This window comes from Zootermopsis nevadensis, unplaced genomic scaffold (genome assembly GCF_977971745.1).
Source record: "Zootermopsis nevadensis isolate Lab colony 2312 unplaced genomic scaffold, Znev_1.0 Znev_ptg000020l, whole genome shotgun sequence".
Lineage (NCBI taxonomy): Eukaryota > Metazoa > Arthropoda > Insecta > Blattodea > Termopsidae > Zootermopsis > Zootermopsis nevadensis.
In genome coordinates, this window is record NW_028259152.1 from 16,601,099 (window position 1) to 16,622,611 (window position 21,513).

The 21,513-nt window shown below is 39.7% G+C and overlaps 1 protein-coding gene across 1 annotated transcript in view; it reads left to right on the forward strand.

The window, feature by feature from the left end:
* Nucleotides 1–21,513, forward strand: part of cact (NF-kappa-B inhibitor cactus) — an 82,363-nt gene that overhangs the window by 19,465 nt on the left and 41,385 nt on the right. The window lies entirely within an intron of this gene.

Below are 21,513 nucleotides of genomic sequence, written 5' to 3' on the forward strand. Positions count from 1 at the left end.
AGTGTTTATCATAAAATAATATTTTTTTTTAAATTTCACGTACCCCCTAAGATGTCTTCGCGTACCCCAGGTTGAATACCACTGATTTAGAAAATATTTGGCCAAAATCCCGGACGAACACGACACCAGGGAACTTCAGAAAACTGCCATTTTACGATCTTTGTACATCATTCGAAAGACGTTGTCGTAAAATATGTAGTCATATCTAAAAATAAAACTATATAATATAACACATATTAAAAACAAAATGTATTTCGGAAATAGCTGCTGCACTGTGGACCTCAGGGTAAGATTTGTCTCGGGTACATAGACGTAAATACCCTATAAAGTGGCGAATACATAGGATAATAATAATCCTATTACATTTTCTATTTCTTGAAGGGACAACTAGGATAGTCGAGGTAGGAGTGCTAACCACGCTGGCCTCCGTCTGAGCTGTTTTCTGAAACAGCATTTAGGAAACGTTTGTGCCAGTTTGACGTAAAAATTGTAGCATTGAAGTACTCTTACTACAAGTACAGTTGCGTTGATATCAACGTCTCAACAAACATTTCAATTGCCATCTTCAGGGAGAAAGATGGTAACTGGAGTCTTATGCATTGAACTGAAGCCGTGAAAATCTAAGGACAAGAATGACAAAGAACTTCTTCCTTGAATTTCATTGAACACTGCAAATATTATTTAAAGTACATGTTCTCGTTTGTAACAAGGGGGTCTGATATTTTATGTGTTCTCCAAGATCAGCTACTTTGAAGGGAGATGGTTAGTTCTACTCATCTTATTTATTTAGTGTTCTGTCTGACGACAGGTCCATATGAACGGGATCCTTCCATCCTTTTCTCGGACTGGGACCTGTTCATATACGTTCTTGGCAGGTGATCCAGAAGTGGTTTGCCATTGCCTTCTTCTGTGTGTGAATGGAGTAATTGTTGGGATGCCACAGAGGAAAACTCCGTGTTGCCTAGACCACGGCCTTGCCCAACACAAGTTATAAATTCGGGCATCGAACCCGAGACCCCAGGATTACAAGGCCAGCGTTCTAACCGCTAGACCACCTCATCTTATTATTATTTAGTGTTCTGTCTGACGACAGGTCCATATGAACAGGATCCTTCCATCCTTTTCTCTTCTCGGACTGGGACCTGTTCATATACGTTCTTGGCAGGTGATCCAGAAGTGGTTTGCCATTGCCTTCTTCTGTGTGTGAATGGAGTAATTGTTGGGATGCCACGGAGGAAAACTCCGTGTTGCCTAGACCACGGCCTTGCCCAACACAAGTTCTAAATTCGGGCATCGAACCCGAGACCCCAGGATTACAAGGCCAGCGTTCTAACCGCTAGACCACCGTGGCTAGTTCTACTCAATATCGAGCTAATGCAACAAGAATTTAACCTGGAACTTTAATTCTGGACAAACAAACAAACAAACAGACTGAAGTAAACTGTAGGCTTTTGAAGGTAATCGTAAATTGAAGGGCAGACGTAATCACTTTTCTGTCGTGCGTTTGTTTTATGAGCGGTAATTTATTTTTTATTATTTTAGTTTTTTCAAGGACGCATAACAGTACATAAAAACATTTGTAATAAAACATTTTCACTGATATAATTTACATGTGTATTACGTGTGTCCCGGGGGGTACACACAACGGTGAACATCACACTATCAAAACACGTTCCATACTAACATGCCTTGGAGCCCCTCACAGTAAACTGATAATCGCTCGGCTTATCAACAAATTTTGTCTTTTATATAACAACAAATTTTATTACCGTGTTTACAAGATCCCGCCACAGGTCCATATTCTGAGCCAGCTGAATCCACTTTTTTTAATATTACCTCACACCTATCCATGAATCTTCCAAGTGATCTCGTATCTTCATCTAAAAGTCTGCATGCACTTCTCATCTCCCCCGCGTGCTACGCGATCCGCCCATCCTAATAATACCTGGCTCGGAACGAATTATAATCTCCCCACTTTGCTGTTTATTCTATACTCTTGGCTCCCCTGTCTTAATATCCCATATATTGTGTTCATGTACAGCAAATACGAATTTATTACTGCGAAGTTCCTTATATAAAGTCAAGAATACTGTCGAAGATCGATGTCTTCTGGGTTTTAGCAACGTGTGGCGTGGTAGAAGTTTAGCAAGGTTTCGGAGGTCCTTGCTGCCTCCATCATCAGGACGAAAACTGTGGTTACTTTCCTTACTTTTCTCTAAATATATTCGTATTTTCAAACAGCAGACATTGGCCTTGGTGGGATGTACATTCAACGTCGTAATCCAACTTTTATTTGTACACTGCGTCGTCTCCGAGAAATATGTTGATATTTTGTTCGCTGTTATAAAAATTAGTACCGCTACACGCCATAGTGATGCCAGGGGGAAGAGCAGGTATAGCTCCTACTTGTTCTTGACTTCGACACTAGATGGAGTGGGCGGTCAGTACATTTTAACCTGGAAACTAGTTTTTTCACTACAAGACTGCATTCTGCATGTTATCAAATTATCTTAATTAACTTAATTTACGTCTGTGTGTTATAATCTGTGAAACCCACGCATTTATCCAAAAACGTGAGTTATTTCTCTCTCAAAATGCATGCAGATATTTATATTAGAGGATATTCAATTACTTTAGAATCCACAAATCCTTAAAATGACCATGCAGAATGGAAATTAATAGCTGTAAAAATATTTATATCTCTTTTTAATCGTCACCGTAGTAAAAATATTTCCTTTGGGGTAACTTCTAAAGCAAACGTCATATGGACGTCACTGTTTCCATGGAATCTGTACAAAACATTTGAACTAGGTCAAAGAGCCGTCAGCTGTGTATTCCCAGCCATTCATATTGATTCGAGGTCTGGGATTTATATGAAAATTCCTGAAGGGACAGAGGAAAATCTCGAAATCCATCAGGTGAGACAACCGATGCTGTCAGCCGATGTTCCCGCGTGGGTGACACTGCGATGTGGGTGTGTCGTTTGTTCTGGACAAGTAAACTAGAAACAGATTACAGGTGGGTGAGCCCCGCGATAAGGCAGATATTGGATGGGTTTTCCTCATTCTGAAACTTTATCCTGACGAAGGCCAAAGCAAACAATGATGGCGACGGAGTTACCGAAGCGACAGCTGGAAACTGAACACGTTCGAGTCACAGAACAACCCACAGCCAGCAGCAGATGTTAAGTTCCTGGAAACACCACGATCGACTGTTCCTCAAGGATCCGTGCTCTGCTGTTTGCATAAGTACGAAGGAGAGATATACCGGAATGAAGGGTTTGTAAATAAATGACAAAGTCTTACTACGTTTTATTTAACTCAATAGAAGTTTTCCTTGTTCTATTTCATTTTCGCTAATTAACTAACTAGATGGCTTACGGAACCCGAAGGTTCATCACCGAATTAACCAAAGCCACCCACCGGACCCTGTCCTGGGCCAACAGAATGCAGGCTCCTTCAACTCCTATCTCCCATAGATCCCGCCTCAGATTATCCTCCCATCTATGTCTAGGTCTCCCCAGAGATCTCTTCCCCTCAGGCTTCCCAAATAGTGGACCCAACCAACCAGATGGCTTACCGAACCCGAAGGTTCATCACCGAATTAACCAAAGCCCTCCACCGGACCCTGTCCTGAGCCAACAAAATCCAGTCTCCTTCAACTCCTATCTCCCATAGATCCCGCCTGAGATTATCCTCCCATCTACGTCTAGGTCTCCCCAGAGGTCTCTTCCCCTCAGGCTTCCCGACCAATACCCGGTGCACACCTCTTGCCCCATCCATGCGCGCTACATGCCCCGTCCATCTCATTCTTCTCGACTTAATGTCCCTGACAATACTGGGGGAGGAGTACAGATTCTTAAGTTCGTCATTGCACTTATAATAAAATCATCTTGAAGGCACATCACCACACCATTCAGTCGGGCGCATTCCTCTACATTAGACGGAGGTGAGTGGTTAGGTTCGCCTTCCGGCCGCTTTACTCTCAATGAAGGAGCCCCGTTATTAGTCGGATAAAAGGTTTTATGGGCCCCAGAGCCGGTCTGGACGTTGTGTCTAAGGAATAAATATTGTCCAGTCTGGAACTGAACCCTGGTCGTTCAGCCAGAAATCTAATTACTGTATGACTGACTAAGAGATAACTTCACAAGTGAATACAAATTCTGATACAGGTACGTACTGTACCATACGTCGGTAAAAGAATTTGTGATCATTTGCCGGTAGGCCATCTTTTAAAGCGTGTTACGTCCATGTGCTGGACTATTACTGAGCGTTACTGTACTTTTGAATGAGGAATTAAAACGTCCAGATATCTCGAGACGGTCGAAATGTAACTTTTTCTTCTCATTATAGAGGCGGTAATAATCTCCAGCCATTTCAGACAATCCTTCAATCATTGTACTTCGTTCTTTCTTCATTGACATAAAACCAACATTGTCCTTGATCTAACTTATTGAACTTCCTGAGTTCGTAGATTTCCGGCTGTTTCCGACTCTTTCCGGAATGGAAAAAATACTTGCCACATAAAGTCGTTAACGGTGGGAAAGAAACATGCTATTCGACCGACACCATTTTTTTATGTGAGATTTGACGGGCGTCTCTGAGAGAGCCGACAGAATCCAGGAGATGACAGGCTTGTAAAAGAGTTTAGACAGACAAATTCTTGAAAATTTGGAAAAGTTTCAATTTTTGGAAAGACGTAAACTACATCTTATTGCTAAGATGGTAAAGTTGCGTCATATTGTGATATAATAAGTATATATTATTTAAATATTGTCCGTCTAATCACAATAAATTCTTATTAAATATTAAAATATTACAATAATTAACATTTCAACATTTAAAACATTTAAAATATTTATATATTTATATACCCGAATTTATAACTTGTGTTGGGCAAGGCCGTGGTCTAGGCAACACGGAGTTTTCCTCCGTGGTATCCCAACATTTACTCCATTCACACACAGAAGAAGGCAATGGCAAACCACTTCTGGATCATCTGCCAAGAACGTATATGAACAGGTCCCAGTCCGAGAAGAGAAAAGGATGGAAGGATCCTGTTCATATGGACCTGTCGTCAGACAGAACACCAAATAAATAAATAAATATGATGTATATATACAGAACAACATCGAGTGTGTTATTAAAAATGGAATAAAAATCTGAAAAAGAACATCATTTGATATCTGGTAAAAATCTGATAAAAAATGTACGCTGGCATAATGTATGAAAATTGTATTTGAAATTATTTATCGTTTTGAAGCTTTATATAATTATATACACCTGAGGATGGTTTTTTTAGGAACTGAAACATGTCGTGAAACATGAAATATGATGGTCTAATGTAAATCGAATATTTCGATAAAGAACATCATTTAATATTTTAAATATTTTAAATGTTAATTATTGTAATATTTTAATATTTAATAAGAATTATTGTGATTAGACGGACAAGATTTAAATAATATGTCTTATTTACGAGTGAATTAAGACCAGGCTAAATTCCGAGAATAATCACTGTCTTTGTTATCTGAAAACTTGAATTGGGATTTCAGATTTTCAGAGCATCGAGCATGAAGATGTCTTCTGGGATGTTGCGCCGCGCATTCTGATAGAAGGTGTCCGACGTTTCAGAGACTCTACAGCCTACAACATCAAGGCGGTCAATGATGATGGAGGCAATAGATTCTCTGAAATGTAAATCAATTTTTTTTCAGAGTACACGACTCAGCATTGCAGAAAACTAATGTCTTACGAAAACGTAAATATCTGTGTTAATACGAAATGTATTTATCTTATTTATACGACACTCACATCTCTCATATCTTCATTTCGGAAGATCAGAATCTCTGATTTAAATAATAATAAGATAATCTTTGGAATTCATCGAAGAAAATTCAGAGCGTATGAATAATCATTGGTTGTTAGAAATACCAGTCTATAATAATTAAACAACAAATATGTCATTTTTACGCTCTGAAACATCGAATGTCAAATCAAAATAAATTTCTGTTTGGAGTTTGCTTGTCTGGGCAATGACGTTGTGTAATTTTATGTATTCTTCTACGGATTAATTCCTTCCATCTTCAGGATCGAAACGTTGGAAACCACTTTGCGAGACCAAAAGGCATCATAGTCCAAACCTTCACCGCCGTGAAAAATTAAAATGTCACAGACTGCTTCATGTTCAGCGATGGACGCAGTTAATTTTCATGACAGGAATTAAGAGTTACGATAAAGTGATTAATCAAAATGGATTTCTTTTTGAGAAATGAAAAATCTGAGGTTCATAATGACGGGACGGAAGGCCGATGTCTCGCGGTGCGTTGCTCGAAGGAAAAGTCTGCAGACTGCAGACCAGTGACGTAACAGGGCCACTTAAAGCTGTCAGCTTGTGTGTCGTCTTCTCATACACAGACGCCAAAGGTCATTTGTCTCTTTTCCCATGTATTATGCGTTGGTACTCCTTCCTATTACTCAAAAATAATTAGGGTGTAAAATTGCATGTTTCAAGGTCACGGAGGGATTTCTTCTCTTTACCCTATGACCCTGAGTTCCCAGTACAGCGTTGCTTGATTTCATTCGCTGAAAGTTCTGAGCTATCTTCACTCGTCTGGGCCCGATGTTCGCGTTGCAACGGTGTATGAAGATTTCTGTCTTCTGGGTTGTTGCGCCGTGTAGTCTGGTCGATGTTAACCAACGTTTCAGAGGTCATACTGCCTCCGTCATCAGGGCGATGAGTATGAAGATTTTGTCTTCTGGGTTGTTGCGCTGTGTAGTCTGGTCGATGTTAACCAAAGTTTCAGAGGTCATACTGCCTCCGTCATCAGGGCGATGAGTATGAAGATTTTGTCTTCTGGGTTGTTGCGCTGTGTAGTCTGGTCGATGTTAACCAACGTTTCAGAGGTCATACTGCCTCCGTCATCAGGGCGATGAGTATGAAGATTTTGTCTTCTGGGTTGTTGCGCTGTGTAGTCTGGTCGATGTTAACCAAAGTTTCAGAGGTCATACTGCCTCCGTCATCAGGGCGATGAGTATGAAGATTTTGTCTTCTGGGTTGTTGCGCTGTGTAGTCTGGTCGATGTTAACCAACGTTTCAGAGGTCATACTGCCTCCGTCATCAGGGCGATGAGTATGAAGATTTTGTCTTCTGGGTTGTTGCGCTGTGTAGTCTGGTCGATGTTAACCAAAGTTTCAGAGGTCATACTGCCTCCGTCATCAGGGCGATGAGTATGAAGATTTTGTCTTCTGGGTTGTTGCGCTGTGTAGTCTGGTCGATGTTAACCAAAGTTTCAGAGGTCATACTGCCTCCATCATCAGGGCGATGAGTATGAAGATTTCTGTCTTCCGGGTTGTTGCGCTGTGTAGTCTGGTCGATGTTAACCAACGTTTCAGAGGTCATACTGCCTCCGTCATCAGGGCGATGAGTATGAAGATTTTGTCTTCTGGGTTGTTGCGCTGTGTAGTCTGGTCGATGTTAACCAAAGTTTCAGAGGTCATACTGCCTCCGTCATCAGGGCGATGAGTATGAAGATTTTGTCTTCTGGGTTGTTGCGCTGTGTAGTCTGGTCGATGTTAACCAACGTTTCAGAGGTCATACTGCCTCCGTCATCAGGGCGATGAGTATGAAGATTTTGTCTTCTGGGTTGTTGCGCTGTGTAGTCTGGTCGATGTTAACCAAAGTTTCAGAGGTCATACTGCCTCCGTCATCAGGGCGATGAGTATGAAGATTTTGTCTTCTGGGTTGTTGCGCTGTGTAGTCTGGTCGATGTTAACCAAAGTTTCAGAGGTCATACTGCCTCCATCATCAGGGCGATGAGTATGAAGATTTCTGTCTTCCGGGTTGTTGCGCTGTGTAGTCTGGTCGATGTTAACCAACGTTTCAGAGGTCATACTGCCTCCATCATCAGGGCGATGAGTATGAAGATTTCTGTCTTCTGGGTTGTTGCGCTGTGTAGTCTGGTCGATGTTAACCAACGTTTCAGAGGTCATACTGCCTCCATCATCAGGGCGATGAGTATGAAGATTTCTGTCTTCCGGGTTGTTGCGCTGTGTAGTCTGGTCGATGTTAACCAACGTTTCAGAGGTCATACTGCCTCCATCATCAGGGCGATGAGTATGAAGATTTCTGTCTTCCGGGTTGTTGCGCTGTGTAGTCTGGTCGATGTTAACCAACGTTTCAGAGGTCATACTGCCTCCATCATCAGGGCGATGAGTATGAAGATTTCTGTCTTCTGGGTTGTTGCGCCGTGTAGTCTGGTCGATGTTAACCAACGTTTCAGAGGTCATACTGCCTCCATCATCAGGGCGATGAGTATGAAGATTTCTGTCTTCCGGGTTGTTGCGCTGTGTAGTCTGGTCGATGTTAACCAACGTTTCAGAGGTCATACTGCCTCCATCATCAGGGCGATGAGTATGAAGATTTCTGTCTTCCGGGTTGTTGCGCTGTGTAGTCTGGTCGATGTTAACCAAAGTTTCAGAGGTCATACTGCCTCCATCATCAGGGCGATGAGTATGAAGATTTCTGTCTTCCGGGTTGTTGCGCTGTGTAGTCTGGTCGATGTTAACCAACGTTTCAGAGGTCATACTGCCTCCATCATCAGGGCGATGAGTATGAAGATTTCTGTCTTCTGGGTTGTTGCGCTGTGTAGTCTGGTCGATGTTAACCAAAGTTTCAGAGGTCATACTGCCTCCATCATCAGGGCGATGAGTATGAAGATTTCTGTCTTCCGGGTTGTTGCGCTGTGTAGTCTGGTCGATGTTAACCAACGTTTCAGAGGTCATACTGCCTCCATCATCAGGGCGATGAGTATGAAGATTTCTGTCTTCTGGGTTGTTGCGCCGTGTAGTCTGGTCGATGTTAACCAACGTTTCAGAGGTCATACTGCCTCCGTCATCAGGGCGATGAGTATGAAGATTTTGTCTTCTGGGTTGTTGCGCTGTGTAGTCTGGTCGATGTTAACCAAAGTTTCAGAGGTCATACTGCCTCCGTCATCAGGGCGATGAGTATGAAGATTTTGTCTTCTGGGTTGTTGCGCTGTGTAGTCTGGTCGATGTTAACCAACGTTTCAGAGGTCATACTGCCTCCATCATCAGGGCGATGAGTATGAAGATTTCTGTCTTCCGGGTTGTTGCGCTGTGTAGTCTGGTCGATGTTAACCAAAGTTTCAGAGGTCATACTGCCTCCATCATCAGGGCGATGAGTATGAAGATTTCTGTCTTCCGGGTTGTTGCGCTGTGTAGTCTGGTCGATGTTAACCAAAGTTTCAGAGGTCATACTGCCTCCATCATCAGGGCGATGAGTATGAAGATTTCTGTCTTCCGGGTTGTTGCGCTGTGTAGTCTGGTCGATGTTTACCAACGTTTCAGAGGTCATACTGCCTCCATCATCAGGGCGATGAGTATGAAGATTTCTGTCTTCCGGGTTGTTGCGCTGTGTAGTCTGGTCGATGTTAACCAAAGTTTCAGAGGTCATACTGCCTCCGTCATCAGGGCGATGAGTATGAAGATTTCTGTCTTCCGGGTTGTTGCGCTGTGTAGTCTGGTCGATGTTAACCAAAGTTTCAGAGGTCATACTGCCTCCGTCATCAGGGCGATGAGTATGAAGATTTCTGTCTTCTGGGTTGTTGCGCTGTGTAGTCTGGTCGATGTTAACCAAAGTTTCAGAGGTCATACTGCCTCCGTCATCAGGGCGATGAGTATGAAGATTTCTGTCTTCTGGGTTGTTGCGCTGTGTAGTCTGGTCGATGTTAACCAAAGTTTCAGAGGTCATACTGCCTCCGTCATCAGGGCGATGAGTATGAAGATTTCTGTCTTATGGGTTGTTGCGCTGTGTAGTCTGGTCGATGTTAACCAAAGTTTCAGAGGTCATACTGCCTCCGTCATCAGGGCGATGAGTATGAAGATTTCTGTCTTCCGGGTTGTTGCGCTGTGTAGTCTGGTCGATGTTAACCAAAGTTTCAGAGGTCATACTGCCTCCGTCATCAGGGCGATGAGTATGAAGATTTCTGTCTTCCGGGTTGTTGCGCTGTGTAGTCTGGTCGATGTTAACCAACGTTTCAGAGGTCATACTGCCTCCATCATCAGGGCGATGAGTATGAAGATTTCTGTCTTCTGGGTTGTTGCGCTGTGTAGTCTGGTCGATGTTAACCAACGTTTCAGAGGTCTTACTGCCTCCATCATCAGAGTATAAAGATATCTGTCTTCTGGGTTGTTGCGCTGTGTAGTCTGGTCTTCGCAATCCGCGGACGTCCATTGCTCTACGCACTCTGCAAGTAGCCAGAAGGAATGTCATTGATTGCGCACTGCGGGTTGCATATGTCACTGAATCAGGGAGTCTCTCAACCAGAACATACGACACTCTTACTGCACCCGCGATCAAAAATTTCGCTTTGTTTGCGTCACTACTTACGGGTACGAGGAAAACAAACGCACGTACTGTGTAAATAAAAAAAATTATCAACATAAGAACTGAAACGGTGATCTACAAATTACTGCGGTTGGGAAATTTTGTTTTTAAATTGGACTGCACATGCTTTCTCATCTCCTGTCCCTCTGGCCACCTATTCTTTTACGTCTGGTGGTCCTCAGATGCACAGATTCGCCCCGACTACGGTACTACATCTTTCAATAGTAAATATGGAAACGGCGTACTTTTGAATCGGCCATTTTCAATATATATTCATTTTAATTAAGTCTTGGTCCTTTATACATTTATTACACGTTGGAGATGACGTAAGATTGCTACTGACTGCCCTGCCATCTTGAATCTATCCTGTTTGATTTTCAACTTTGCTGAAAATTGTGTCAATAGAAATTACGAGGGATATCGTGTGGTGGGGGGGGGAGTGTTGTCTGTATTAAATAGAACAAATTCTCTTCTTCTTTACTTAGATAAAACTGTTACACACGACTGAGGATGTCGGCTTACAAACCAACGCACAGGATATTAAGAAGATACATTTTTAAGATGGTAAAGTTGCGTCATATTGTGATATAATAAATATATATTATTTAAATCTTGTCCGTCTAATCACAATAAATTCTTATTAAATATTAAAATATTACAATAATTAACATTTAAAATATTTAAAATATTGAATGATGTTCTTTATCGAAATATTCGATTTACATTAGACCATCAACTGAAACATGTCGTGAAACATGAAAAATGATGGTCTAATGTAAATCGAATATTTCGATAAAGAACATCATTTAATATTTTAAATATTTTAAATGTTAATTATTGTAATATTTTAATATTTAATAAGAATTTATTGTTATTAGACGGACAAGATTTAATATATACTTAAGATACATTTTGCTTTAAAATGGTAGAACCAATAGATCTGTGATTCGAAGACATTGCCTCCGGCTTCATACGACAGTATTGCCAAAATATTCAGAGGTGACCTCGCTTAAGAAGTTCCACAAAGTTTCGTGTCGATCTTGAAAATTCCATTTGCCATCAAAGTCTTCATTGTTTCAGTCATAACCTAGTTTTGTTACGTCCTAACAATCAAAGTTTCTTGGAAACTTAAGAAGGGCCATCACATTTCTCAGAATTTAATGAATGTAAACTGAAATGAATTAGTAAATGAAAGAACGAAATATGTAAATCAGCTAATTAGTGAATAAATATATTAAATAATTAGTCAGTAATTCAACCCGTTCCATCTCCAAGCATTTGGTCAGATCGATTTTCTCTCAATTCATAAAAAACTCTTTTGTTATTTGTTTGTAGGCCGAATCTCAAAATGTCTGCCTCTCCGACATATTTTAAACTCCTCTTAAAAGAATTCTAATTTCACCAACAAGTTACTGGCGCCGGTGAACTGTTCAATAATTCCTTTTTGACTTCTGGAATTTAATTAAAATTATATGAAATATTCTGTTTTTGTTCCGATCTCGCTGCCCCCCAGAGAGCAATTTCCGAATGATCCCCATGGGGATTAAGGCTTTATTACTGAGATAGCTTTATCTCTGCGATTAAATTTAATAACCTGCTATGGAAATACCAAATAGCACCTTATCTCGCGTGTAATTCAAATATGACATGGTTTAAAACCACGATGAGGTTAAGGACTTGTAATTTATGGCACATTTAATTTACGAAACACGGTCTGTGAGTATATTTGTACTCTGGTGTAGTGTTGAGTGCCCCTCTGTGTGTGTTACGGACGAGTTGAAGACCAGTCACTCGAGGTAGGTTACACGTATTCTGTTTTGCAACGCTTAGGAAAACACAGAACGCCTTACTTGGAAAAATGCCTTTGTGCTCTACGCTCATGACACGATGGATTTTTCTCTGGCATTAAAATCTTGCTGTAACATAAATACAAAAAGTGCGAACAATTTTTTTTCCTTAAAGGAGCATTTCCGTTCGATGAAGATGTCTTATTTTTCATAATAAACGTTTATCTTACGTACTCCTTTCCGCTTGTCATCAAAACTGTCTACAAATCAGAAATCATACAATAGCTTACACCGTTACACATTGTCTGAGTATAATATGTATTGGTAGAGTGTAGATAGAACTCTGAGTTTTCTTAAGTTGGCATTATGTTAACAATTAGGAAAGGTTATAGGCGATACTTAAGACAGTGCTGGCATCGAGATGCTGTATCTGAAAATTTCCCTCAAAATATTGTTTACTCAAATAACAGAAAACCGGAAACATATAAAATAATCTTGATAAGACAGGGTGGGTGCTTCAGATTTTAAAATAAACCAACCCATCTGTTAAGACTGGCTTTAGCCTTCAGGGAAAGTGCTGTTTGGAGGACCATTTCCGGTAATTCCATTACAGGACGAGCGGTTTTCCCCAAAGTTTTGTTTTCCGAGAAAAGTTTCATCTAGCAGTTAAACACGCGTTCCATCACAATGACCCAAATAAAAACATTGGAATACCCATAGGAAATTGAAGAAGGCCGAACATAGAATGTATCATGACAGCCCTCCATCTTCAGAGTAGTCAGGTTATTAAATTTTTTTCTAGAAACAAAGATACAAGCTACAAGGAACAGTGTTGTAGGTTAGACCCATCGATGACAGTTTGCCTGAGTCGGAGTTGGATTAAGAATCGATTATTTCGTGTTGGTAACACATGTTACTTTCTATTTGTCATCGATCAGATCGGATTTGGATTCTGTCAAGCGTCGATCCAATGTGTACCAAAGGCTCGTTCTCTGAGACTAGAGAGGACTGAGTTTGAAGCTGTACATTCGTCTTCAAATAAAGTTGAAATCATACAAGACGGTGAGTGAATTGCAATTTGTAAATAAGGTGGAGGGAGACAAAGCTTTTATCCTGCAGTTTTGGAAGTTGGGGCCCAATATAAACTATCATGTTTTAGTTTTAATGCTAGTAATAGTATTAATCGGTCTTATTATTAATCAGAAACATTGGGAGAATATTCAATGGCTTATTTTAAGTGACAAATGTATTACGAGTATCGAAATCTGAACCGCTACGTAGCCATGATGGCTGGACAGGGAACAAATTAAAATAAATAAATGTGCAGATTAAATGACATAATTTCAATTGAAGAAATTGATCAGCTGCATAGGGTTAGTATTCTACTCACGCTTTAAGTACGTTGTGACGTAATATACGTATTAGGTGGGGTTTAGATGGAATACGGGTAAAATACTTGAAGATAAACTTTGGGCCGAGTCAAATTCTAAAATTTAGGCCTGGGCAGACCTCCGCCCACTATGATGGTTTGTGTGATTTCTTGCCAAATGTGTGGCCACGTTTTCTGGCCTCCACGACCAATCCAACGATTTCCAACGCGTCGTTCTGTTGTTTAGTCTGTCCTGGAATGGAACGTCTTCGAAAATATGTGGTGCCTCGTCCTGTACGAAGTTCAAATAGCAGTTTCCTGTCCCTCAAGAACGAAAGTCCCAGTCAGTTGTTCGTCGATGACACTGAATCAAATATGGAAATGTTGTAACAGGAAGTTGTGAGACAAATGACAGACGGATACTAATAGGAATGGACGTATGAGAATACTACGAGTACATAACGGCTGTGATTTCGACCGATGTTAACACAAAATGTTTCATCCAGATGAAGTCACTTAATAACAAATCGAAATTTGGGAGACGTTTCGTGTTTATTAATTCTGTCGTATGAGGTATATTTATTTGAATTCATTTTTGCAAGAACAGTAACAGCAAATTAGAAATAAGTATAGAAAATGCAAGTACGAGTTAAAAATTCTGAATTACTCGCCAGCATTTGAATTCTGAACCTCGCTAATTACTGGGTAAAGATTTACAATCCAGTCGCTTCTGCTCTCCAAAGCTCACGTACGAGTTCATACCAAGTGTCTGGTTCTGTTCATCGATGTTAACCGAAATTTCGGTGTGTCGTTATATTTTTTTTTTAAAAAAACCCACCGAAATGTGAAACTTCGTTCAACATTTCTCGAACCTGTTACATGCAGACGAACAGACAGACACAGGAAAGCTAATAGATATATTTGATTAAAATTAAATTATTTGGTTATTCCGTCAAATCACAATGTATTTAAAATAAGATAATTAAAATAATTAAAATATCATTCTGTGTTCCATATCAAATAATCGATTTACAATTGGAACAGTTACAACATGTTTCGGTTTTATTAAACCATCATCAGGTGTAAAATTATATTAAATTTAAAACTCAATTACAATTTTTTACAATTTTTCGTAGTGTAGTTTTTTGGAGGTCGTGTCCAGATATTTTCATATAATGGATCAACTTTATTGTTTGAAGTGATGCTTTTGATGTTTATATCGGTCAGAGATGAAATAGTAGACAACACAGCATCACTTCAAACAATAAAGTTGATCCATTATATGAAAATATCTGGACACGACCTCCAAAAAACTACACTACGAAAAATTGTAAAAAATTGTAATTGAGTTTTAAATTTAATATAATTTTACACCTGATGATGGTTTAATAAAACCGAAACATGTTGTAACTGTTCCAATTGTAAATCGATTATTCGATATGGAACACAGAATGATATTTTAATTATTTTAATTATCTTATTTTAAATACATTGTGATTTGACGGAATAACCAAATAATTTAATTTTAATTTAATAAATCACAATATGACGCAACTACACTATTTTATAGATATATTTGTGTAAATTTCGTTTGATATTATGACTGAAACTTCGGGTTTTATAAAAGACAATTTTTAAATGACCTGTTCGACTATAATTTTCTCAGAAATTGCTTTGCTCTGTGTTATGCATTTCACAACGCGGCGTTGTTTGGAAACGAATATGAATTGAGGTATCTGGAAGGTAGAGGTATTGGTCTGATTTAAAGTGTTATTAGATAATGTGTCTTAAGTAACTGAGAAAAATCCCGCAACCCTGAGGCTTATCGTAACTGGAACTCGGGATTACCAGACGGGAGTGCTAATCGCGACGGTTCAGTGCTTTTCCTGTGCCTGGGTAAAACCGGGAAATTTTGTGCGACTGTCGTTAAAGAAGCGATTCGTAGGGCGATCAGGAGATGTTGCAAGCCGTTTCGCCTTAACAGCTTCGTTCTTCAGGTTGCAACATTGACCTGACCGCCTTTCTGACTCAAATCTTATAATCTTCTCACTGCTCGAAAAGAAAAACATTACGACAGACATACTTTGTCTCAAGATGGCTGTCATGATACTCACCGCCGTGAAAACCTTAAATCCTACCTCTGAGTTTTCTCCTCAGTCAACAAGTCACCGCCTTCTAATCGCCGTTGATAGTCGCTATATAATCCAAGATGTTGAAATATCATTTATCAACGTGGAATAAATCTATCAACTTTTATCACGAAGTTTTAAAGTCATAAAATTTATGGCACCGGGAAACAAAGCTTAGCAAACACTAACTATCGAAACAAATGAATAGTTGTCACGGGAATTATGAGGCCACCCAGCGTCTGAACTGCTAATTTGTTTCCATCATCATGAATTTCGTTTTTCGTGAATTCCAAGATGGCCTTGGTCTCCCCATCGTCGTCCTAAGTCTCGTCGACCCTCCGGTTCTTAAAGGAATTCCGTCTGTGGAAGATGTTGTCATCTCGAGGCAACTTCGGTTCTTTTGAGGTACATTTGGTGAAGCACACAAAGACGTTTTAAATTTGTATATTTCCCTCTTAGTGGAACATTTCGAAATGTTTGCTGTGCTATTGCACAACTACACAGCAGATGAGTTGGGTGAAGTAGTTCTTCATCTTTATCCCAGTCTGACACAGGACATTCACTAAGGAGTCACCTGCTCTTTGATTGTGTTTTTCAAGTCCGACAAATTCTGTCGGTCGTTGCAAGTGTCGACAATTCCTCAAGTACCAGGAAGATCTTCTATTGGCCTTTTCAGGTAAGATGCTGTAAAGCCGATGCTATTTTATGATTGTCCTCAGGAGCCCTAGAAGAAATTCCATGAACGTCAATACTGATCTTCTAAAACCACGACATCTTATCATTAGTGTCTAAAAAAAGTAGGTCGAAGTTCTCCCACTAGACGGTGATCTCTTTCAAACTTTAAATCTTTGACCGGGATGTTCGTTTGTTAAATCTTATGTGGTACCGCCTGATTTGACTTCTAATGGTTAAGTGAAGTGTTTTCTTCGCGGTACGGTCTGGATTCGTAAATATTATGAAGACGAGCTTCGGCTTCAAAGGGTTAACCAGCTGATTTTCGTAATGGTGAGGTGTAGTGTTTTCTTCGCGGTACGGACTGAATTCATAAATAATATTCAGACGATCTCCGGCTTCAAATGGTTAACCATCTGATTTTCGTAATGGTGAGGTGTAGTGTTTTCTTCGCGGTACGGACTGAATTCATAAATAATATTCAGACGATCTTCGGCTTCAAATGGTTAACCAGCTGATTTTCGTAATGGTTAAGTGAAGTGTTTTCTTCGCGGTACGGACTGAATTCATAAATAATATTCAGACGATCTTCGGCTTCAAATGGTTAACCAGCTGATTTTCGTAATGGTGAGGTGTAGTGTTTTCTTCGCGGTACGGACTGAATTCATAAATAATATTCAGACGATCTCCGGCTTCAAAGGGTTAACCAGCTGATTTTCGTAATGGTGAGGTGTAGTGTTTTCTTCGCGGTACGGACTGAATTCATAAATAATATTCAGACGATCTCCGGCTTCAAATGGTTAACCATCTGATTTTCGTAATGGTGAGGTGTAGTGTTTTCTTCGCGGTACGGACTGAATTCATAAATAATATTCAGACGATCTTCGGCTTCAAATGGTTAACCAGCTGATTTTCGTAATGGTGAGGTGTAGTGTTTTCTTCGCGGTACGGACTGAATTCATAAATAATATTCAGACGATCTTCGGCTTCAAAGGGTTTTATCGCCACCGTTGTATATCTTCCTTCTACCATACATTATACTAAAACCACGTGACTTTCTGTGATGGTCCGACACTTTTAGTGCTAGATACGTAAATCCTTTAAACCCTACTGGTAACTAAACGTACCGTCTGATTTTGTCCATAGACTTACAGTTGTTTGCTTCGTATGAACTCCAGAGGAAACAACATTAACCAATTGAACTCTGTAATGGATGCATCTTATGTTTACTTTGAGGTAAGAACAGAAATTTTTAGACTAACTAAGGGCTGAACTAAGTGTGGTAACAGATTATCAAAGATAAATTAAAACAGTCAATGAATTGACAATTAACAGTCGTACATATATGCAGATAATCGTTAAATGAGGAAATATATATACGTCAGGAACAATTTTACGAACAATTCAACGTGAATGAATAAGATGAGAAATAAGCTCGTAATATTGAGTTCGATAATATGGGGGCCCAGGATTAGATCGGATCTAGAAGTACGGTTGAACTGGCCGAGGACAGGGTCCGATATCAGGCTGTTCTGAAGACTTTAATGAACGTGACTGTATTACAGGATTTTGCGGTCCATTGCGATTACATTACAGAGTGCAACATCCCATAGGACAATCATCTTCATACTCACCGCAGAGAATTTCTTCGCTAGATTATCAACTGCAAAATTTCGTAGAATAATTCTGCTATGGAAGTCAGTTACTTAATGTTACGCAACCGATGACTATGGCAGTGATGTAATTAGGAAGTTTTATTATTCATGATACCCGATCATTAGCAAGGATTTTCTCATCCTAAGCAAGAAATTGCCTGCAATCTGCTGTGGTTTGATTTCTATTTCAATTAACCTTGCACGAACCTGATGGCCAGTCCCTCTTGCTTCGGAGGTCCGTTAGAGCAATCTTAATACAAACGCCAATTACCAGACGGGGTTTTCCGTAAAGTTTTCTTAGTCATTCGAAGGAAATGCCAGAGTAGAATCCATGAACTCTGTCAGAACAGAATGAAACTTTCTCATATATTAATTTCTGTTGTATAAATTTGTCGACATGTTCGTTTCTAAGGGAACATATGATTTAAGCTGAAACTGTGTTACCTTAGTACACAGACTACATACGAGCAAACATAATTGTCTGACTGAAACATAACCTCATTTCTTTATTAAATGATTCCAACTCTCTTGTACCACAAATAGAGTTCATCTGCTTTATTTGTGGTACAAGAGAGTTAATCTAGACAAGCTTATAGTCCCTCAGCTGGTCAATAAATAGCTTTTATGAGACCCAAAGTCTCGTATAGTGTTCACAAAATCCAACTGTTAGATTCCTTCCATATCCTTGCCCCATGTATTTAAAATCCGTTTTAATCTTATCATATCTTCTTGTAATCCGTGTTTCAGATTTACTATTGGCATTGGTACACATTTCTCATATATCCCATTCATGCAATATGTTCTACCCATCATCGCCTTGTTTTGTTCATCACCTGAGAGAATTGTACGTAATAAGTCAGGTGCTTGCGTCTTCCTTTGCCAACTTAATCCACTCGATACATGGGTGCTGACTGGAGAGACTTTCTTGGTATTTCCCTGTTCCATGGGAAATTGATTGTGATAATTCTAATTTGGGTTCGAAGGCGGTGTTTTGGTCACAATCGCCATGGTTTCGTGTTTTACATCGCAGAGTTTGTTCAGTCGGCTGGGGTCTGTTAATCCAGATGGTTTTCTCGTCACCCGCTGTATTGCCGTTCATTGTCGTGTTTTCCATCGTGTGTCATAGCCTCTTTTTCCCTGAAATCACAAGGTCAAAAGACACGACTCCAACAAGAATGTGGAACTTACGCGTAAGGGAATGTTTATTTACCGAATTCCTTACGTAATTTCTATGTGTCATGGGAAATTTCAGGTAAATCAATATAACGAATCCTTACGCTGTGAACTCCTAATACTTTATCGACCGTGAGTCCAGCAACGATTCAAAATCCTGAGGTTTCTGAATGTTTCGTTGCGATGGTCGTTTTTAAAAAAAACCAGTTAGCAGTAAACTAAAATTATTATATTGTACGTTCTGAAAGGAACTCAGCTAATAAACCGACGGAAACACAACTCAAAGCTTATAGCCGAAGACACAGTCCGATCCGTCCACATCTCATCTTCATAGTTTACATCCCAACAGTCCATTTTAATATTATTCTCTTATATCCGTCTTCAAATGGGTGTTTCCCAAGAGTTTTCCCCACCAAAATTCTGAATGTATTTCTTGTCTTTGTCTAACGTCTTATTCAAAAATATTTCGAGTTGGTTAACCGTGTACGAATGTCCCTCTCAGAGAGTCGTGCGCCTGCGTGGACTTGTCTTTCGCGTAACAGACTGACTTAAAAGAATCTTACACAAATTTTTGACCCAAAAACTTGGCGGTCTATAAAATTCCAGCCCACTTTAGTTGAAGTACAAATTTCCTTGTCACGCTCTGTTCATACATCTTCAATCTGTCTGTGTTCCTTCCCTCATGTAAGAGACCATATTCATCACATGTTGAAACATTTTCAAGTATTTCGTCTATTGATGTTTTCTAACAAGTTTTTGGAAAAAGTCAGCAGAGTTCTATTAGATTTTTTTGAGGTAGAAATTATATTCGGTCCGATACGAACTTTTGGTCAAATTCGATCGTCGGCTGTCAACACCAGATTTTATCAAAATCCGTTCAGTAATTTCGAAAATTAAAGAGGCGTACAAACAGATGGTCGGACGGATACGATGGCTTCCATCAGCAGTGAATGAATAAATCGACGTGTAGTTACAAAGGTCACCTGCAAAGTTGTGACTGTGTGGGAGCTCGTGTGGGACTCTGCCCAGAACTCTGAAATATCTAGAAACAATTGCTACGAACAGCGAACGTTACGTCATCGTCGTGTATGGCGTGTGACGTGGCGCCTTCTCAAACGAGCTGACGAGAACTTAACTCTCCGTTGAGTTGGTTTCTTATATGCGTCCATTTCAAAATGACAACTGCTGACCTGTTTTTCATTAAATTTGGTATAAATAATATGACATTAGAGACTAATTTGAGATATTCTTCGGTTATTACATCATTCCCCACGATCCTTTGCGAGATCTGATTACATCATCGATAAATTAATGACGTCATAATCATGTCATAGCTAGTGACGTCATAATGGCGTCCACCCGTAACCATAGAGAAGTAGAGAATGACTTACCGTATTTACGTGAAATTTATCGTGGGAATTATGCTATTTGAGGCTGTTTGAAACGTCTGCTTTCTAATTTTTAACAGAAGATAACGCGAACGTGACGGTTGCTTAAAGTCATGAGGTGGGAGGTTATTCTCGGGCATGACGTCATCACCCATGATCCTTTGCGAAGGCTAATATCATCATCGACATAATGCCGTGTATTTGTAATCAATATGCTAGAATTCACAAGCAGGAGGAAGGTTATTAGGACGTGAATGATTAATTTCTATAAAAAATTAATTACTAAATTTACATGTAAACGTGCGAATTAGTCTGTAAATGTGTTACTTTTAAAACTAAAGACGATAAATATGTGGGTACATTATCAGAGTAAAGCTAGAAAACAAAACAACTCTTTCATTATTGATTTTCTTTTGTGGCATATAAAACATTTCCAGTCTTGTTGACAGTCGCCACAGACATATTCTGGCTACATTAAAATAGACCACGACCGCTTCATTCCATACCCTTTAAAATATATCATTTATATCGTCTGCATATTACTATTTCAGATGATAAAACATCCTTACATCAACTACAAATCATCGAATCTAAGGACATAACATTTAAGAAGATTTAAGAACATTATTTTTCATTTCAGTGAAAGGTAACGTTAAAGAAACCACACCAAAGACACAGTTTTGTGTTAACCTAAAGGTCAGTGAGTTTGTCTACCCCTGGGATGAGGGATTCCCCCATTTGGGTTGAGGTTTCTTTTATATTTTTTCTAGGGCTACCAGCTAGCACGTAATGGACGGATAAAAAGAGTTAAATTCTTTTTATTATTCCTTTCTTATCTAATTTGTGAAGAGTAATAGGAACTTCGACCCGTTGGAGGTGCTTGGGGGGGGGGGAAGGGGGGAGGTCTGCCGTTGTGCCAAATGCTGGGATCGT